Here is a 21,957-nt window from a genome sequence, read left to right as displayed (position 1 = left end):
CTTTCCGATGGACTGCTAAGACATGTCTTGGATGATTCTAGTGGACACATTACAGTTGGTATCAGAGCAAACCAACAAAGGACTTGTTTTTAAGAAATTTTAATAAGAAAAAGTAAAGCAAATGTTACTGTCCCAAACATTTCCTTACTTTCAATGCTGTCTTGCAGAATTATGAAGCATGGAACAGGTTCTTAGTGTTCCGAGTCATGTTTATGACCGCGATGCATTCCACGAATTATCGACAAAGGGTTGAGATGATGAACATCCTAGAGCGCATTTACAATCCATCGCCTGTGTACATGGAACAGAGATGGATGGGTGTTTCAGGGATCTATTACATAACTGCCTATCGACCTGCGTACCTTCAAATTAACTTGAAGAGAATCAAGTGGATGGAGGATTTGAAGATCGTGAAGCCATTCGTCTTTGTTGAGGCTCACGCAAACGCAACCCTACAGGTCGGGGGTCGAAGGGTTAACCAGAATAAGTATGTGTACGAGGAAGTGATTCAAAGAATCCCTGCCGACCGAATCAAGGTTTTGGGACGTCATGAGAAGAATGGATATCAAAGGAAAAGATACCCTAATCTTCCAATGAACTATCGATTCCTGAAAATCGATGACCCCAATCCGTACTACTACTCAGTTCCTGTAGCTGAATGCAACAACATCTTATTCTCCTCGAATTAATGTATTAACTTGTTCCATCGCCCCAAGAAATAATTGTAAGGGCTATGCTGATATGAATGGAATAAATTTTTGTTAAAAATCAACGATTGTCTTGACTGTGAATATTGATAGAGAAGTAAAGTGATTTGGTCACTTGGCTAAAGGAATACGCAAACGTAGTTCCTGAAAAAGTTAACAGAACTCCCGCTTCAAAGAGAAGTAGATCATGAGATCAAGCTAGTAATAGGAGTTGCGCCAATTGCGAAGAGACCCTATAGAATGTCTATACCGGAAGCAATTGAGCTGAAAGGAACAACTCAAGCAACTGCTAGATCGGGGCTACATCCGTCCTAGCAGTTCACCTTGGGAAGCACTAGTACTGTTCCAGAAAAAAAAAAGATGGAACACTTCGACTATGTATTGATTACAGTGGGTTGAATCAATCAACAATCAAGAACAAATATCATATTCCTAGAATAGATGAGCTTCTTGATAGTCTTCAGGGTGCCAAGAACTTCTCCAAGATTATCTTAGGTCTAGTTACTATCAAAGAAGAATCAAGGAAGAAGATACCCCAAAGACGACCTTCAACACTAGATATGGACACTTTAAGTTCTAGTTATGTCATTAGGGCTTATGAATGCGCCTGCCACCCTCAATAGGTTAATGCAGGATATCTTTAGACCATATCTTGATAATTTCATGCTCGTTTTCTTTGATGACACTCTAGTCTATTCCAAACAGGAAGGAGGTCATGAACCCCAACTTCGGATTTTCCTTGAGACAATGAGGTCTCATAAGCTGTATGCAAAAATGAAGAAGTGTGCATTCTTCAAGCGCCAGACTGAATATCTAGGATTCATAGTATCATCAGAAGGAATATCATTAGACCTAGCCAAGGTCAGAGATGTGCTTGAATGGCCAATACCAACAACTGTCAAAGAAATACGCAGTTTTTTTGGATTGACAAGATGGTATAGGGTCTTCATCAAAAACTATGCTTTGATTGCAGCACCTTTGATAGACTTACTGAAGAAGCAAACATTGCTTGGTCAACTACCGAACAAACTAGCTTTGATAGATTGAAGCAAAGTTTGGTATCAGCACCGATCCTAAAACTTCTAGACCATAATAAGGAGTTCGAGGTAGTAACTGATACTAGTATGCTTGCCTTAGGATTTGTGCTCATGTAGGAAAGTCATCCTATAGCATAATCTTCAAGAAACTAAAGAGCCATGAGAAGAATTATACTATCCATGATCTTAACTTTTAGTTGTCAAGCTTTGGAGACACTACCTGCTGGGTAACAAGTTTACACTAGTGACTGATCATAAAAGTCTCAAGTGGAACTTTACCTAGAACAAGCTCAACATGAGGCAATGTCAGTGGATTGAAGTGCTGGAGGAGTATGACCTTGAGATCAAGTACCAACCTAGAAAGGAGAATGTAGTTGCTGATGCACTCAGTCGCAACGCATTCCTTAATTCACTAATTTTGCAAAAATCCATCAATAGCTAGACCTCGAGCTACAAAGGTGTCCATGTCAAACAACCTAATACTTGAGCTAGCTAGAGAAGAAGCATGCCATGATCCAGAACCTTGAGAAAATGCCTCATCCAATGGAAAGATTATCCCGAGGAGGATGCCACTTGGATAGAAGAAAGCACTCTCAACCATCAATATCCCCAGTTTATCTGAAGATGAGGACATCTCGATTCCTCCAAGAGGGAGAGAATGTAACATTCACGAATCTAAACCATGCATTCTGCATATGAATCTCCTCTTAGGAGGCTAAAAGGTTAGGATAATGACAATTTTTTTAAAAAATTGATTATCCCTCTCCTCCAGTCGACTATTGTGTTGGAGGAGAAGGGAATAGTAATGGCCACCAAGCTGCTTGCTAGATGCCATGAGACGAACAAAGCATGCCTGATGCCACATAGGGGAGGGAGCTACCTCTCCCTCTCCCTATAAAATCATGGCTACGGGAGCTTTGGAGGGGGGAAGGAAAGGGTCGAGAACTCTGACGCTGCCATTGGTCGTTGTCATGGAGTGTGAGGATTGATGCTGGCCGTCGAGAGGGAGGGGATAAGGTGCTTGTGCAACCATGAGTTGGGGGAGGCCCACATCGACACCAGCTGAGAAGGGGAGTGTTGAAGAGGAGATAGGAGAACGGTTAGACTACTGACATTGCCGTGAAGCACCACAATCGTGAAGGAGGAGGAGACTGTCGATGCCGCCGTGAGAGGGAGAGGAGGAGCCGACACGCTGCGCCAAGAGGAGAGGGAGGGGTGACGTAGCAGCAGCCTTCCCGGGCGTGCTGCGAGGCCGTGGAGGAGGTCGGTTGAGGAGAGGGAGGGGTGACGCAGCATCAGCCGTCCCAGTATTACAATTCCTATTGTCATGGAGGTCGGTTGAGGGGAGGGGAAGGCCATAACGCCGCAGTCTGAGAGGATTGTGGAAAGGGGTGAGAAGGGGGGAGTTGTGGAGAAGCTGAGAGGTCGTGAGGCTGTTGAAGACCGTCGTGGGGTGGAGGAGGAAGTCCGTAGAAGAGCGCTAGCTGCCGCCTGATTCGTGAAGCCGCCAGCTGATGACGGACGTCACCAACTGCAAATATTCGGCCACCATACTCTCGTCCACGTGGTTTAACAAGAGAAGCTTCAAGAAGCTTCTTGAAAGCTTGTAAGGGGGCTTTCATAAGCCCCCTTCCTAAGTGATCTTTACACCCCCTTTTTCTTGGAATCTAAGCCCCCCCTTTCCCTATTGCCTCTCACGTGAGTTTTTATAACCACCCTGGAATTTAAGCCCCTTTACATCCCTTACATCCTCGGGAATTGAACACTTTCCCTTGTATTCCCCAACAGCTCACATTGCACGGGTTCCTTTAAAACCCCCTTTCCTATTGCCCTCTCAGGTGGGTTTCTATTACCCTGGGTTTTATGCATTTTTATGTTTTTTTCCCTTGGACACAATAACTGGGGTTTTCAAAAACCCTCCCCTTAGCATTTCCACAATCCCATTCCCGTGGATTTTTCCCCCACACAATTTCTTTTAAAGACTTCGTATGGACTTTTATAAGCCCTTTCTAAGGGGGCTTCCTTAACCCCCATTCCCGCAAGGCCCCCATAAGTCCATTCCTAGCCCCCGGGATTTTAAAAGAAGAAGAAGAAACTTTTAAAGCCTCCATTCTTGCAAGGCCCATTCGCAAGAGCCCTTTCTGCGAACACCCTTGTAAGGCCTCGATTTTTGAAACTCCATTCATAAAATCCCCATTTCCAAGAACTTTGTAGGAGCTCCATTTCCACAAACCAAGTTCCAACCCCGCAAGGCCTTTCGTAAGCCAAATCTTGCAAGCCGGTACTTCTTCAAGGATCTGTACTTCATAGGGGATTTTTGCGTAAGAGGGAGACGGGCCAAGATCATAAGACTGCAAGCCAAGGAAAGAAGTTCGAAATCCATGAAGGCTAACCAAAGATCGAATTCGCGATGGGCCCTAAAAAAGTCACAAGGCGCAACCACAAAAGGTTCTTCTCCTAATATTCATGTGGATATCTCCCCGAGCCCACAAGTCCAGGTTTTTACTAATTTTGATTCCACACAAAAGCATTGCACTAATCACGATAACTTCATGGATTAGGAAGCAGCTATGCATGCTTAAAATCACCTAGTCAAGTTAAATGCAACTGGAAATAAATCGACTATTCGAACAATGATTAGAATTAGTTCATGACATGAAATTGGGTCATTGGTATTTTCCATATAAAGGTGAATTGTGAGATGTTACAACTAGCTTTCTCCTTTAAGATCAAGTTAACATCTCTAGGGATGGTTCGTCCTTGTCGCAAGACAAGTAGATCGAATGATCTAAATCGCCTAACCCGCAAGGGATTCGCATAGGATGTCTCAACCGATACGATAAATAACCCAAGTGCTAACTAGGGTTTTGTGACAAATGCGGGATCTAGAGCATGGCAAAACCGGAAGCTATGGAGGATGAAATGAGAAGTGTGGACTCATGATGGAGAAGACAAAGACACTATTTGTTACACAAGTGAATTAGGTTCCAAGATTGAGACTTGGACTCATAAACACAATCTTGTGTATGTGGACAATGACATTGACACTTCACTGAAAAGAAAAGAGTACTATCATTGCATTAAGAAAAAGGAAGCAAGTACAATGCTTTATAGGAAAGTAGGAAACTGCAATAGGCACCATTGTGCATATGGGATAGGTTAGCCTGCATATCCTTGACCCTGAAGCTCCATACAAAGAGGCTGTTTGAGTGAGTGTGATTTGCTGATTCTCAACACCCCTCCTTAATCACAACTAGAAAGGCACAAAGTGTGTAGAGGCTGTAATGAGAACCACCTGCAAAGTGTGGGCATACCACAAACATGGCAAAACACCAGAGGCTGTCGCAGAAAAGGCTAAGTGTGGGTACCATAAACATGGTGGACATCCAGAGGCTGTAGCAGGGGCCTCACAAAGTGTACAAGGACTGTAATGCCAAGTTACATAAGGAGTTTACAAAGCTTATGGCAGGAAGCATTAGGGCAAGGAAAATACAAGGCTATTAAAACAGTGGTTCCCAAGAATAAAGAACTCTACAAAAGCTCATAAAGCAAGAAGAGAGGTTTGTAGGGCATGAGACAAAAAGACAAATCGAGTACAATCTCCTCCCATGCCTTCTGTGAGCGCTACAAAAGGCATGTATTCATTAATGTCCAAGTTAAAAAATAGCCCAATTCTAATTAGCATGCTTCGGATTTTGTGTTTGCTTTTTCCCAAATAAAAAACACCACAACAGAAACGAGTCATAGACGCGCAAAGTTGGGCGCGTCTATCATTGCGTCTATATGCGCGTGTAAATAGACGCGAATTTTGCGTCTATATATCCGCGTAGATAAACACAAAGATAGACGCAATTTCAAACGCGAAATTATTAAACCACCTGAAATTGGACTTCATATAATAAAAAAACCAGAGTTAATAATTATTTTTGCATTGCTCTCTAATGAATGGTAGTTCCTCCAGTTGACAAGCATGATATAATTAATTAGCGGCAAGCGACACAAACCTTATTATACAATTAGTAGCAAGCATTGCATGTATCTCGTATTTTCTCTACTTGAAGAAGATAAAAAATACTTCCTTTTTATTATCAAAAATTCAATTTAGCTTTAAACTTGACTATTGATTCTTGAGTATGCACAGTGCGTATGATATTTTCCATAGAATTAAGAATACACATTGAATCATTAAGCGAATTAAGTATTTTAGAGTGAATGATCCATCTCATCTTTAATGAGATTAGCCCTTGCTAAACTATCTACTTCTAGGTCTATGCCAAGAGGTAACGAAACAAATAAGTATATCCCACTATCAGATGTATTGCTATGTTGCTCAATAACTCCATCATCATCAACCACATTATTGTCCTCTTTTGCGTTTCCTTGAACATCCTCGCGAGGTTCATCCTGTACTATATCACGCATATCATCCATTATGGTGTCATCATGTACATCATCATTAATTGTTGGATTGTCATCTGCTATCTCTATGTCGGTAATATTACCATATATTGGTTTTGAACGATTAGATATAGGGATGACATACCACCATCGGTTATTGTTTACCATTGGATGATACACAACCTGTATTTGAAAAACAAAAGCAAGAAACTTAAATACTTATTATATTTTGTATATGTATCACATGTATACATATTAAAAAATTAGCTTTTACATAAATACATGCTCACATTGTTGAGGTAGTACTAATGTGTCATTCTTGTTTTGGTGAAATTTTGTAGAGTCAATGATTACAAAACCACTTGGATGATGTCTGATTGTGCAATGCTCACCATTTGTTACCACTTCTTTAAACCACTTCACATCCAGTACATATATAAAGAATCATCTGAAGTCAAGCTTTAGAATATCTTGGATCAAGCCACAATAACCTTCCATGGTACCACTAGCATCCTCAAAGTGAGCAAGGACACCACAATCTTGGGTATTTCTCTTTTCATCTATGTGTTGAGTTCGAAGATGTTTACCCTCACACCAAATAACATTGAATAATGTGCACTAGTAGTAAAAGATTAAGATCAAACATGTCAATTTATTATATAAAATATAACTAAAAACAAATTAATTGATAGTATATCTCACCTTTGATAAGCAACCTCGTACATATTCCCACTCTTCTTAAGATATATCAATTCCCTCCTCTTTTTCCATCCTCTCCATTTCCTCATGTAACCAATCCATATCAATATGATGTGGGAGCACATTTAGATGATCTAAAAATGAGACATTACGTTCATATCTGGTGCAAAATGCTTATCTTTCACTTTTTCTTCTTGGCCTTGCTTCATTATATAGTGTCACCCATTTTCTCATTACATCACTATTGAGCACAAAAAACCTATTTAACTTACGAAGTTCTTCTTTTGTTAGCACTTTACTCCTTCCTTTTCCTGGAGGTATTATAGAGGTCATCCTCAAGTCATCATCGTCTTTCCAAAGTCGTGGTTGAGAGGGGTCCACTTCAGCAAAGATATTCAGGGATATAAACAAGGGATGATTATACTAGCCAACCCTCAGCCATGCTTCTCTCAGACCGTGCTTTTTTCCTCACAAAATCTTTCAAGGTTTTCATGAAGCGCTCAAGAAAAAACATCCACCTTGCATGAGCTTCCCCACAAAGTGCAATATCATCAATCAAATGTACGAGTAAATGTAATTTAGTCAAAATGGAGCGAGGAAAAATTTCCTCCACCAAACAAACCACCTCAACAGATAATACTCGAGCATCTTACAATGTGTTTGGATCAATTTCCTTCGAGCTCACGTATCTGTTAGGATGTATTTGACAATTGTTTATTTTTGTGTAGAAATTCAAAGAGGTTCACTACATGATGTATGCAATATATAATGAAAAAATACAATGTATACACACCTCACAAGCTCTCCCATCTTGTAAATGATATCACGTACATCTCTAGATACACAATGGGATATGCTAGTAGGAAGTACGAACTAAATGTAAATAATATTCATAGATCAAATGATTAGTTGAGGAAAAATTCATTATACCCCAAAGTTTACACATCGTTACTCCACTAATTACTATATTCATAGTTAGAGATACCCTTATTTGAATCATTTTGTGCCAATCGTGGGACTTCAAACTAGATACTTGCTCCGCGCCTCTTTTCTTTTTCTTTATGAAGGCTCCCTTGAGACATCTCATACATCCTGTGGGTGTTCGAAAGCTACATATCTGTTCCTTCACTATTTTTTTCTCATTCTTTGATAGCATCCAAGGTGCATGGGGTAGCTCAATCTTTCCTTTGGATCCAATGCATGGCCAGGCTTGTCTCATGCAACCAATGTTACGTAAATCCTCCCTTACATTGACTGTATCATGAGCCCCCATCAAGTGATCCCATAATGTAGATACAACATTTTTAAACATGTGCATGGGGTCCAATAGGTGATTGATCTTGAGTTCAGTCCAATATGAAAGATGAAAAAATATAGAGAACCTAACAAACAAACAATATATTATATAAACAATTTATCTGTAACGTGTCCACTAGTATCATCCAGGACATGTCTTAGCAGTCCATCGGAAAAGATGTCTAGAAAACTCCGCCCGGCACTCCCATGGAATATTACGGGTTTTGCAATCTAGGTCTTCCCACGTCTGCCACGTAGCAGAAGTATCCTGGCCGTTCCCACTTGGGATCGACCGAAATTAGGGTTTTCCTGATTGGTCATTAGCTAACACCAACTAGCGTCAGATCCGAGCGAACTACTTTATGCAGAAACGCCAGGTCCGAAGCGGATTCACGGTGCACTTGGTTCAAGGAGAATGGGAAACGAGAGGGATGCAAAGCTCAACCTCTCTGCCATAAGGCATAGTCCCATTCCGTTCCCCTAAAACATCATAAATCGGGTAAGACGTAACTCTAGGTCATCGTTCTCGTTATTCGTTTTGATGATGATGATGATCCCGCTGTTCTTCGAGATTTTTGAGAAAAGTTCTCGGCTAACCGGGACCACCCAACCGTAGGACGGACCCATGGTCTATCCTCTGCACTTTCCTCGGTTTGTTTTAGTTATGTAATTATCTAACACATTAATTTGACATATAACAATCAACTTCTTTAATTAATCCTGTTAAGCATTGGTTTCTTCATGTAATCTTATCACGTGACATAGAAAAACAATATCAAGCAAGTTTTTTTTTAACATTTCATCATTTTATCTTTGAAATACAAGGAGTTCCGCCCGTAGGCTTGTCCATAATCCGCCCGAAGGCTATCCAGTAATCCCCATAGATCACTATTCCAAGCTTCCACCCGTAAACTAGTATGCGGGCCTCGAGATCCAATCTCGAGTCACGTTAGCCTCTTGTGCAGGACCCGGAAGGCGAGGGATTTATGGCCAGAGCCCCCCCTGGCACTCAAGCGTCCTCCTACTCCAAGTAGAGTGCAACGGAGAGACCGCTCGCGGCGGGTTTGGTCCACGTTCCCGGCATGGTGAACAACCCCCTTGGTTAGGGTTAGGCAGATGGTCGGGGGTAACTGAAACTGCCTCTTCCTTCAGGCCTTTAACCTGAAGTATAGGTACTCATTTAATTTGTAATTCATAATTCAAACAGAGACCTAAAATCTCTAGCAAGTAAAAACATTTCCATTAATCAACCGTGTTCTTTCCTTTTTGAGTGTATCAGCACTCATTCCCAAGGTGTCTTGTAAATTGGCAAGATCCTTTACATTTCGGTGTAGGGCGTACCTTATTAACCCAACTTGGTCAACCCTAAATTTCCTTAGATATGCTAGTTTCCGGTTTACAACTTTCCTTATTTAGAAGGATATCCAAAAATACGTCCTTTTGCAAGATAACTTGCGTAGGGATCTGCCATCCTTGATGAGGGTTTTTACCCTTTCTCCTTGTGAATCAATCACAAGACTAAATGATTTCGTACTTGTTGCGCAAGTCCTGCGATGGAGTAATCCGTTTTAGATCCTTTAAGCTGACGTATGTCGGGACTAGGGTTTCTTTTTAAGGATCTCGGGGACAGCCCTAGTTCTTTATCTTTACGAATTTGTTTGACCCTACAATAAGGAAAATAGTCAAGTGCTTAGGGTATGAATATTTCTATGTTTAGATTGGTTTGGATAATTTTTGGAAGGTGATATTAATCGTCTTGTCACAGTTTTGCTATCCTTGTGACAATTTACTTTTCAGTCAATACAGTTCAATTTAAACTTCCTTTTTCCTTGCAGATGAACTCATGCCAAATAACAAACATTTCCCTTGCTACGATGTGCAAATAGCAATGATAACTTCCTAGTAATTTGAGCAACTAAAGAAACCTTTCATGAATTTAATCATTTACAATGATTCGTTGTGAAAGGAATAAGAGTAATGGTGCAAGATATAATTTCTATATCTTTAGGATTTAACTAAAATATACTACTATAGTAAATGGATAATCTTGCTCGTAATTTATAATGCTTGATGCAATTCGAAGGAAACTAAGTTCTATACATTATCATTCATTCAAATAAGCTAAAATCCTTCATTATAAATAACTCAGACAAATATATCCTATCCCTAACAATTTCCCTTTTGCATGATTGACTTAAAACGGAATTAAAGCCAAGAAGAAAAATCTAGTTTTGGGGTGAGATATCCACATGGATACCGGGAGATGACCCTCCCACAGCTATGCCTTGGACTTTCTTAGGAGGCATCGCAATTGTAGTCCGTCGAACGTGGAAGCAGCTTTACACTTCTTTCGGAAAAACACTCAGCACTCTCTTCCCTTTTACAAGTGGGGGAAGAAGAACAAAACTCCAAGGTATTTTGCGAGTTTGAAGGAAAGGCTAAGGACAAATTCTCTTGGGGAAAAAGGGCCTTACAGAATTCTAAGGGAGGAACTCCAAGGGGGGAAAGTAGCCTTAAAGGTTATTGGAAAAGGGGGCCTAATGAGGCCTTAGGAGAAGATATAAGGGGGTAGTCCGAGGGTTATAATGAGCAAGGGCCCTAAGGGGGAAATAAAAACTGGGAAGATAAGACCTTTAAGGTCAAAAAACCCTTTTATGGGGGAAAATCTCCAATCCCACAGGAAGGGGCCCTAGGGGGTTTTTTTTGTTTAAGACACGGGGGAGGGGGGGGGGGATAAGACCTTTTAAGGTCTGAGTTGTTTTTGGGGGAAAAGGGAATTTAAAACATGGGGGGGGGGTAATAGAAAAAAAAGGTTTCGTAAGGCACAAGAAGGGGGTCTTGGGAGGTTTTAGGACACAGGGGGCAAAAGGGGGCTTAAAGGAATAAAACACGGGGGTTGGGTTGGTTCCCAAAGCCAAGGAAGGGGCTTAAGGGGGAAAGGGGGCTTAAGAGGCCCCTTAGAAGCTTCCCCCAGGAAGCTTCTAAGGCTTCTACACCACGTGGGGGGGGGGGGGGAAGGAAACGATGCCGATCGATGGCGTTCTGATGGTCGGAGGCGCAGTCGTGACGGCAGAGGGCATCGACGGCCTGGTATACAGCGGCAGCAATGGCAACTTCCCTCCCTCACGAGTTGAACAGATAGATTCTCTCTCTCCTCGTAGATCAGCCGGTGACAGCACTCTCTCCTCACAACAACAACAGGCGATAGCACCCCCTTCAGCCTGTGCCCCCTTGATTTAAATAGGGGAGGGGAGGGGGATCCTCCCTCTTGATGTGTCGGCATGCATGGCCGTGCCATACCCGCGAGCTCCACTGAGGAGCTTCTTTTTGGTTACTATTTCCCTCCCCCTCTAGCTCGTCAGTCGGATGGGGAGATAAGGAAGAAAAAAAATTTCCCATTATCCTTAGAAAAGAAAAAATTGCTATATCATTATCCTTATTTCCTACAAAAGGTAGTCCACGCGAAGAAAAGATTTTTTAGAACGTTACATTATTATGCTAAATACTTTAAAGTCAATCAAGAGAAATATACTTCTTACTGACTCATGCCGAGTGGAGGGTGGCTATAGGCATTAATCCATCTCTCCTTCCAATCTCGAATGGTTAGAGATTGTGGAGTCATTCCATTAGTAGGGAGAACATATTTGGGATGGTCAATAGGAAGAAATCAATGATGATTTTCATAGATAACCTTATTTAAATGTGCTAGCCTAGAGGAAACTAGAGAGGGACCGCAAATAGGACATGCACGATATCTTGATGTGGTTAAACTTGAACAAACAAGTGAATTAATAACATGCAATTTATTCAAGTCTTGAATTTTGAATATAGAGTTATATACATGTACCTGAACACTCTCCATATCTTAGAAAGTCATGCATGGTCCACAACAACATGGCCTTCAAAGTGAAATCTCTAGAGGATGCATATGCGCTTATATCTTGCACCTCAATACCTTTCCATAACATTTCTAACTCTTCAATCAAAGGCTCTAAGTAAATATCCATGTTTTTTACCTTGTGCTTTCCAGGAATCAGAAGGGACAACATTACATGTCTCTTTTTAATTGCCATGGATGGAGGAATATTATAGCTCACCAATACCACTCGCCATACACTGTATGATGTGATTTTGATGCCAAATGGATTGATTCCATCCATACCTAATCAAATTTCATGGCTCTTCTTTGAAAACGGGCCACAAATTGTCTATATGTTGCCATGCTAGTGTGTCTGCAGGGATCCTCCATTTTCCATCACTTGAACGATGACTAGCATGCCATGACATGAGCTTTTCAATAGACTTACACTTGAACATAAGTTGAATACATGGAATAATCGAAAAATGTCGCAAAACCTTACGAGACACATCCATTGACTTCATCTCCACTTCGTATCTTGATTCACCACAAACAGGACACTCTCGTGCGAATTCATGAATCCCACAAAATAAGACACAATCATTGACACATGCATGGATCTTGACATAATCGAGGCCTCCGAGAGATGTCAAGTAATGTCTTGCTTGCTCTCTCTTAGTTGGCAGTTTGTTTTCTTTTGGAAGCATTTGTGATAATAACCTACATATATTTTTAAAAGTGAGTTTAAAAACCACCAACATATATTTGTGTCTGATTTCAAAATAGAACAATTAATATTATGATTCATAAGCCAAACTAAATTGATACCTACTTCAATAACGGATTCAAAATGACATTACTCCATCCATGAATTGTTTGCAAGTTAAGTATCTTGAGGGACGCACGAAGAACGGAGTACGTACAACCTTCATACAACGAAGTAGATGATGCTACGTATAGTGGGTCATCTGGCTTCGTCGAGTGACCTTCTCCCCAAACCAGTTGCAAAAATAGATCGTGTACCATGTTGTCCAAAATCTCATCCTCTACGACTTGATGGGGCATTTCATGAGGGCTACTATCATGGTTTTCAGTCTCCACTCTTCTTGAGGACTCTGCCTCCTCGTGTCGACGTTTTGCATCCTCTCATGCCCGAGAGGGAGCATTTGAGGATGTGGCACCGCATCCTGCTCAACCACAAAAGGGAGTTACGTGTACGTTGATATATATTTCAAACATAGAATAGCAATCTTAGTGTTAAAAACAATGAATACCGGTGACTTTTCTCAGTCCCATTCTCCATACATGCTGAGGTGTGACATTGCAACTCAACGTGCTCAAAAAATACACCCTCGACAATGATTACATATGCGTTTAATTTTTCGTCGTAGCCATGCATCTCGATAATGAAGACGTAATGTTTCATCCTCACTTGAGGATGTGCTCATTGACTCATCAGCATGCACCGCAGTAGGTGATGATGACGACATGATTAAACCTAATTTATGACAACATCAAATTTGTTATTAATATGTTTACATAAAAACTTCAAGGCGTATTAATTATTCTAAGATATTCAATTTTAAATACACAAAACTTATCATAAATACATAAAAACTTATGATAAAAACTTACTATCAAAACTTATCTTAAATACAAAAACTTATGATAAAAATGCAAGCGCGCTAAATGCGCGTCTATGCCTACGTCTATCTGCAAATCTAAATACGCGTCTATTAGCGCATTTACATAAAATTAGACGCGCATATACACGCAAAAATAGATGCAAACGTCAAAATTCAAAAGATACAAGCGATTTCTTTTCAAACTGTGCCTTTCCTAGGTTTTTTACGCGTTCTGGAGCTCGAGTTCAGCCGACATCCAGTCTACCTCCACTAGTCTCTTCATGACTCACCTCTTCTTTCACTTCAAAGAGACAAGAAGGAAAAGAAGACAGCTAAAGAGAAGAAAGCCAAGGAGAGGAAGAAAGAGAGAACAAAAGGGAGGAGAACAAGAGGAACAAGAGGCAAAGAGAGGAGACCACAAGCAGCAAACATCAAGGGAGAACAACTCACCAAGGAGAGGAAGAAGGGGAAGGAAGCAGCGCCACCACCCGTCCAAAGACCCAAGGCGAGTCCTATCTCTCTCTCTCTCTCTCTCTCTCTCTCTTTCCCCCTCCCTTCCCCTTTCTCTCTTTCTATATTAGGATCTTTCTTTCTATGAATTTAAAGCTTTTATATCGCAAAAAAATCATGGCGGTTGTCGGTTTGAGAGTGGCCGACTTAGCGCGTCTGAGAGCACGTGTAGTTTCCAGAGTAGATGAAGATATAGACATGCAGCTGTGTTTTCTGTTATCGCATCTGTAGGCACGTCTCTAAGCGCGCCTATTATGAATGACAGACGCGAGTATACATGCGCCATGCTCAGTTTTTTCCATGGTGGTACTGCATCTCTGAGCCCGTTTATTTTGCATACTAGATGCGAGAATACATGCGCTTTACTCAGAAAACAAAGGCTTTGACTTCGAGGAAGCGTCTAAGAGTGCGTCTATTCTGCATCTCAGACGTGAATATACATGCGTCAGCTCTGATAAAAAAGATAAGCTTTTATTTTTGGAATTGTACAAACATGTTACACAATAGTACAATTTACACAATATTGTAGTTTAGCAATTTTTTCTTATTCCTGTGTTTTGTTTACAGATGTCGCATCCTCGTTCATCTAGCAATGACCCAGATTTGGAGCGCATGAATGGTACATTGGTCTTATTCAGCAGAGGGGTCAATGCTTTTTTTGGAGGTTTTTCTAGTAAGAAAGACTTCGTGGGAGAGATGACTAGACACCTTGGTCGCTCCCCCACAGCAGACGAGGTGTTCAGTGTCATGTTTGGAATGCCTCTGATATCTTTTCCTGGCACTGCTTCCCAAACACCAAATGTCCAAATCCCAATTACAGATACTCCACCTGCAGCGCATGTACATGCATCGACTGAAGCACAAGCGTCAATCAATGCAGGTGCATTTGCGGAAGCACGTGCATCCAACGAGGCAAAGGATAGTTGACAGAGAGGGAGGAGGGAGAGTCAAGGGGGAGAATGAGGCTTGTGTGGGGGTTGCCTAGGAGGTGGCTAGCGATCATCCTCACCAAAAGATCACATAGAGGAGCATGTACGCCAGTACTATAGAGTTACAGAGACTAGTGGCATCTTCCACGATGATGAAGGAAGGGATGTAATGGCGTACATGAGGAGCGTCGTGCATGCGAGTATAAAGATTGTTTCATTTACTTCAAGAATCAGAAAAGCGGCTTGTGGCAGGAGGTGCTGAGGGCAGTCCATAGGAGGCACCCAAATCCTGAGGGTCAACGATTCTCGGATGATTGGGAACGCACAAAAGTGAGGGATTTTCTTCACAACAAATGATCTCACCTCATGACATGCGCCAGGGAGTCATTGTGGAGACAAGAGGAGGGGCGTGGAGCCTATAGCCAACCACCTATGTGCGACCACATAGAGTGGAAGAAAGCCAATGTAATAATTCTAATTCCTAAATAAACGCGTTCTTCATGCGAATCTCCTCTTAGGAGGCCAAAAGGATAAAATAATGGCAAATTTTTTTATTATTATTCTCCTTTTCCCCAGTCGACTGTCGTGCTAGAGGAGAGGGGAATAGCATGAGTGAATAAGCTCCTTGTTGAAGCTTGCAGGGGGGGTGAACCCCATGCATGATGTCGCATGGGGGAGGGAGGATCCCCTCCCCTCACCTATATAGCCTCTGCCATGGGACAGAGAAGGGAATCGTCACGCTACGGGCTGGAGAACTACAGCCGTGAAGGAGAGTGTGGGTATGGAGAGAGGAGGAGGGACTAACTGCTGACGCTGCTGCAGAGAGAGGAGGAGGCATCGAGACGCTGCCGTGAGCTGGAAGAGTGAACGAATCGTGGCTGTAGACGAAGGAGGAGCTCGCAAAGCTGTCACCAGAATGCCGCCGCCTGTAGTTCGAGCTACCAGCAACTCCCATTATCTCTCCTCCCTGCCACGTGCTTCATCTAGAAGCTTTAGAAGCTTCTAAGGGGGGGCTCTTTAAGCCCCCTTTCCCCGCCCCCACACAAAAACCCCTCTTTAAGGTCTTTTACATCCCTTTTGTCCCCTTTCCTTTCCACCAAGAGCATTTTTAAACCACCCATCCCCCGGGATCCAAAAACCCCCCTTTCCCGTGGACCCCCTCCAAGTTTTAAAAAAAGCCCATTAAGCCTTTCTTTTTCCCCCCCTCAAGTTCTTACTCAAAGGATCATTTCCAACCTCGGGGTACCTTAGAACCCCCTTTCTATTGGCCTTCACAAGTCACCCTCTTTCCCCCCTTTTGCATTTCACCCAAGGGCCTTTGAAAAGCTCATTTAACCTGGGAGTTAATGCTTTTTCCCCCCTTTGGGTTCCCCATAAGCATCCACTAGTCCGAGTTCAAAAACCCTTCCCGTGGGCCTTGGTTATTGCCTCTCTAGTGGGTTTAAAAGCCCATTTATTCCAAAGCGAAAAGGCCGCATTTGCGATGGCTCCTAATAAAGCACAAGGCGCAGCCGCAAGAGGATCGTCTCCTAACATCCATGTCGACATTTCACCACAAGTCCAAGTTTTTCTCCCTAAATTTGATTAATGTCATAATATTTCAATTATGCATGGATCATTTGAGGAATAAGGATGCATGTTTTTTTGATTGAAAATACTTTGGCTAATAGATAACTGAGAGCGGAGTTTTGAGTATTCAACATCGAAGGCGGCGGCTCCAGGCTAGGACGATTTTAAGCACCAAGTGAAATACGACTCTTGAAAGGCGCCCGAGCGACACTTGTGGATTTTTGATAATTTTTCAGACTACCTTGTAAGTTGTCAGGAGTTGCCAATCAATGGAGGATGTCAAGTTGGACACCCAGGATTTTTCAGAGCTCGAATCGGAGCCAAGACAGGAAAATGGCCACAAAATGGTCAAGATATGAAAAGGTGGATACTTGGGAGCCCAAAATTGGGCATGCCTTTTGAGTTTGGATCCCCCCCTTCAAAATTTTAAGCATACAATATGAAAATATGTGGAGAGAGAAGATGAAGGAGGAGATGGAGGTGCCATCATCTTCACACCAAATTTTGCGCCCTCTCTCCTCTCTCCCATGATTGGGGGGTTGCATACAACCCATGGAACAGATCTTGAGCCTTGATTCCCCCAGTATATCGCCGTCCTTCACTCACACAATGATGGCCTAGATGAAGATATCTGATTTTAGTCTTTCTCTCTCCTCCCTCTCTCTCCCTTAAGGGGTTGTTCTTGTGTGGAAGAAGACAATGAAGAATGATGGAGGAAAGCTTGTTCGGATGAGACCGGATTGCTTCCAGATGGATGAAGACATGAAGAGTGCTGTTCTTGAAGATGCTCAGCATTAAATGTGTGTTGGAAATCAATCTTGCAACCAAGAATAAGAAACCGAGACCTGAAAATAAGCGGTAATGCTATTTTTATAAACAAACATGATCTTTTTATGCTATTTGCTTTATGAAACCTTGTTCATATGGGATGAAAGTTCATTATGACATTTTCTTCCATGAGTTTCAACTGTTTGCAACCTGAAAATTAGAAAATATAAGGCTACATGGCCGGAATTAGTGTTAAAACACATGAAAAACACGCGTTTTAAGGGTAAAATTGGGATTTTTGCTATATAAATGAGAAATATTATATATCACACCAACTAAATCTACATTTTTGCTGTTAATGAACCTAAAGGCCACATCCCACAATCAATTTTCATTTTCAGTCATTATTTATTAATGAAAAATAGGAAAAATATCCAAAAATGGAAAAAAATGGGTTTAAAATTAGGAAAAAATAGAAAATGAACTGAGAAAAATTAGGAAAAATTATATCTATATTTGTGCAATGTATAATGATGGCAAAGCACGAGGTTGGCCTTAGTTTGTCCCCGTTTCTATGTTTTGTGCGTATTTAGCCGGTTTTTAAAAGGGAGAAATGCATAGAAACCTTATCTATGCACAATGCTGATTTTTTCTTTTGTCTGAGCACATAGCCATACACGATTTGCATTAAGCATAATAATTAAAAGGTATCAAAAAAACCTCCTGGATGCATGGCACCTGTCTTCCTTAGGTTGTGACCAACGATGAACGTGAGAGGATGTCATAAGCTGTAGGTTAGTTGTTGGGTCCTAAGGGGAAAGTGTAGTGAGGAATGGTACATCCTGGAACGTAAAATATTGGTACCGTGAGAGGAGTTTGTGCTCGTTTGTGTTATATGTTTAGCAGCGCATCAAAGGGCCAATCCCTGTGATGTAGGAGAGCTGCAGTGGGGCCGCGGTGGTTCTGCCGTGAGGTTGCCTCCATATATGTGTGATCGTGGCATTGCCAATGTGTAAGGGTTCTCCCTTTGAAGAGTTTAAGGGAAATGTTGGACTATAAACCATAAACACATAGATTAGGCTTTAGAAAAGTTAGTCCTTTAGCAATAGATAAACGCTCTTGGTCCGCGAGGTCGTGAGGGTGTGTTTGTGTGTCATGAGCATGAGGTCCGGCTAGTGCCATAGCGAGTACCGGCCCATTTCAGGTCCCATCAGTGGTGCGTCTGCCGGGAGCTGCCGATAAGTGGCGGTCTCCGATTCTTGGTCTCATAAGGAACCTATTAGGTTTATTCTATTGGTCAATAGCCGCCTTGAAGCGGTGGATATCAAGTTAGTCTGATAAAAACCTTGGTCATCAGTATGACGGTCAATCCAAGAAATCCCAAACACCCAAAGGATACTTTGTCTATCTTGAACAGTTTAGTGGGATCTTTGACACGTCGGGTGATTAACTATTTTACCCTTTGCCCTGAAAGTGATACCATGCTTGAGTTTGGGTCACTATGGGAAAATACCCATGGAGCTACCTCTAAGATTAACAGCCCATGGAGATTAGAGAAAAGGGAAAGTGAAAGTAGTGCTAAGATAACACAGTCATCTATGATCATTCATGATGATAATGTCATAGAAAAGACTATGACAACGATGGTTAATATGCACATAGGAGGACATGATGATTATGGTCTAAAGATACATCTGATGCTAGTGCCCAACGTAGTTGGGTACGGTAGTGTGATTGCCAATATCCATAAAGCATTGGATGATGTCCATGTGTGTGGAAAACCATTGTTAGTAAGGAAGAATTCATTAGGACCTATCCTAATTTCTAGCAAAGTGGTGGTAGATGAGAATAGGCTTACTAGAACACCACTAGCAGATGATGGGATAGATTCCCTATTGCATAGTGTTGGACTCCCTAAACCACTTTGTGAGTTGGCAGAAAGGGAAGTTCATGGAATTAGTGACTCTTCCACACCAGTAAAGGTGGAAATGGAAGAGAGTAAAGACCCTAACACACTGGTATTAGGTCAAGAGAAATACGAAGATTTTGATGACCCAATCTTGATCCCAAAGGAGAGGACTAAATGCCCTCTTCTTTATAGGGATCTCCCAGTGTTTTATGGGTTGCCAAATGAGGATCCGATGGTGCATTTGAGAGAATACGACCTAACTTGCTTGGCGAGTGGGTTTAATGATATACATTGGATGCTCGTATTCTCAAGTACCCTAAAGGGAGAGGCAAGGAAATAGTACTGGAGCCTCCCAAGAGGGTCGATCAAATCATTTGAGGAGTCTTGTGATAGATTTCTAGATGAGTATGAAAAGAAGCTCTCTATGATTCAGGTCTTAGGGCAGCTTATGCAGTTTAGACAGGAGTCTTATCCTTCTGTTAAAGAGTATGCTAGATCCTTTGATAGTATTCTTAGGCTTTGGCCAAGAAGAGCGAGTGCATTACTAGATGATGTGCTATGTGAGCTCTTTCTGAGTGGCTTAGAGATTAATACGCAAATCCAAGTGGAACTGCAAAATCCTAAGTCGTTAAGGGAAGCAAAAATGCATGCCATTGATTATGAGGGTCATGTTCAGAGATGCTAGGAAAACTTTTGGAGTTTTCCCCAATCAGTACAAGTGCATCCTAGCTTCCAACCATTTCTACAAGGAGACAGCTCACTTGTTGATACCAAGGCAACCTATGAGGGGAACCTTGGTGGCCAAAATCTCAAAGCAGAAAATGGCCATCCTATGCGATAATGACATGCCTATCAGTGAAAAGGTTCCAAGCCATGTAAGTCCCATTAGGGCTTGCAACACTTCCATGAGAGGTAGTTGTGATGGCAACATGGATAGAACCAATGGGCCTATGAGTGTTGATAAGCATTCCGTGTGTGGTTCTAATTTTGTTGCTAGTAAGGCTCTTGAGAGACCTTTGGTGTCAGAATCATACTTCCGTGTGGATGTTGTTCCCTTCAATGAAAGCATGGTTCTTATGGGGAAAAATTTGCAGTGTGGATGTAAACAAGTAAAGACATCTTTTGTAAAGAGGATGCAAAATGCTAAAATTCCACCTATGCTTCACAAAGGTCATAAGGATGTGAGGCCATTTGGCCATGGGGATAAGTTTGCATTGAGTTCATTAGACCAGTGCAGCAAATTGAGGGAATGCAAGAATATTAAGGGAAATGTGAGATGGGTTTGGGGACCCAAAATCTCCAAAAGTGTGGCAGGAGTGTCAAATGAAAGGCTAAGGATCGTACCTAGATCTATTTTGTCAAACCCCGAAGAGGATAAGACTTGGATATACATCTGACAATATACACTGCCTTGGGATACACCCATGTGATGTGCCTAGGCTTGAAGCTCTACCTAGTTTGGGTCGTAGCACTGATTTATGTGAAAACCCAAATAGGGGAGGTTCAAATGAGTACAAAGCTATGATTCTTTCTCCCAAAGGAGCCACTCAGCCGCTTGAACACCCAGCTTATTCGGATAACAATAAATGTGGGACATGCGAGCCCACTGAGGCCGTTCATTCAGCTTATAGTGCTCAAGAAGGGATCGGCCTTATTAATGAGTTATTTGTGGAAAGGCTTGGACTTGTAGCTCTACAAAAAACCTAAGATAAAAAAATACAAGATCAAGCTTTTAGTTAACTTGCATGAGTAGCATGGGGCTAGTCGACCTATGATATGCTATCCTCGGCACCCTGGGTAGTCTGATAGGGTGTGATGTATATGCCAAGGACATCATTATTACATGGACTAAAATGACCTATCTAGTTTTAAGCTAGGAAGGCTAGCTGCTTTGGATATTACGTCCAGATTTCATTAGGCCAAGAGGGCCAGTTGTTTGTTTAGTACAGGTGCGGTTAATGGTTTCTTCTTTTAGTTCTGTGCTAGACAGGTTTAAAGAAGAGCTTGGAAGGAGCCTTTGTTGCGTGGAAGCTTCTCGTGGCCCTATCCAGGTGATATTTCTCCTTTAGTAGTAACGTGTTTTTATGCTATGTGTGTCTGTGTACTTATAGGGGATTTTCTTTTCTTGTTGGGGACTGGCATCCAAGGCATGAAGTCCCAGGGTTAGGTTAGGTATGTTTGAGGGAGGTCTGAGTAGTCGTTGCCTCCCGTAATGACATTGCCACGCATCGAAAGACCCGTTTCAGTAGAAAGTAGTCCTAGTGACCCTATTCTACTAGCCTACTAATAGGCGGCCATTCTAGGAGTTCTTGTTAGTTGTGAGGCAATTAGAGAAGCCTGCCAGAAGAAAAATGATGCAGATAGAGAGAAACAAAACCTTGAATATCTGAAAGAAAATAAATATATACAAAGGTGTGTAAAAAGGGGTTCTAACCCCTAACAAAATAGAAAAGAAAAGAAAAGAAAATTTATAAGCACTTGATCATCACCTTGCAAAGGACTGGTAGGTTCCTGGGGACGAGTCAGCAGACCCGGGGCCGATGCCTTGTCTTCTTAGGGGTGGCATCTTGCTGGAAAAGAAGAAAGTAAGAAAGGTTGGAGCAAAAATAAAAGTGAGCGTCAAAAAACATTCAGTGTTTCCTTGCGAGGGC

This window comes from Lygodium microphyllum, chromosome 24 (assembly GCF_053477565.2).
Source record: "Lygodium microphyllum isolate KBCC chromosome 24, Lygodium_microphyllum_v1.1.10, whole genome shotgun sequence".
Lineage (NCBI taxonomy): Eukaryota > Viridiplantae > Streptophyta > Polypodiopsida > Schizaeales > Lygodiaceae > Lygodium > Lygodium microphyllum.
The sequence above is the reverse complement of the archived record's forward strand: the minus strand, read 5'-3'. Positions refer to the sequence as shown.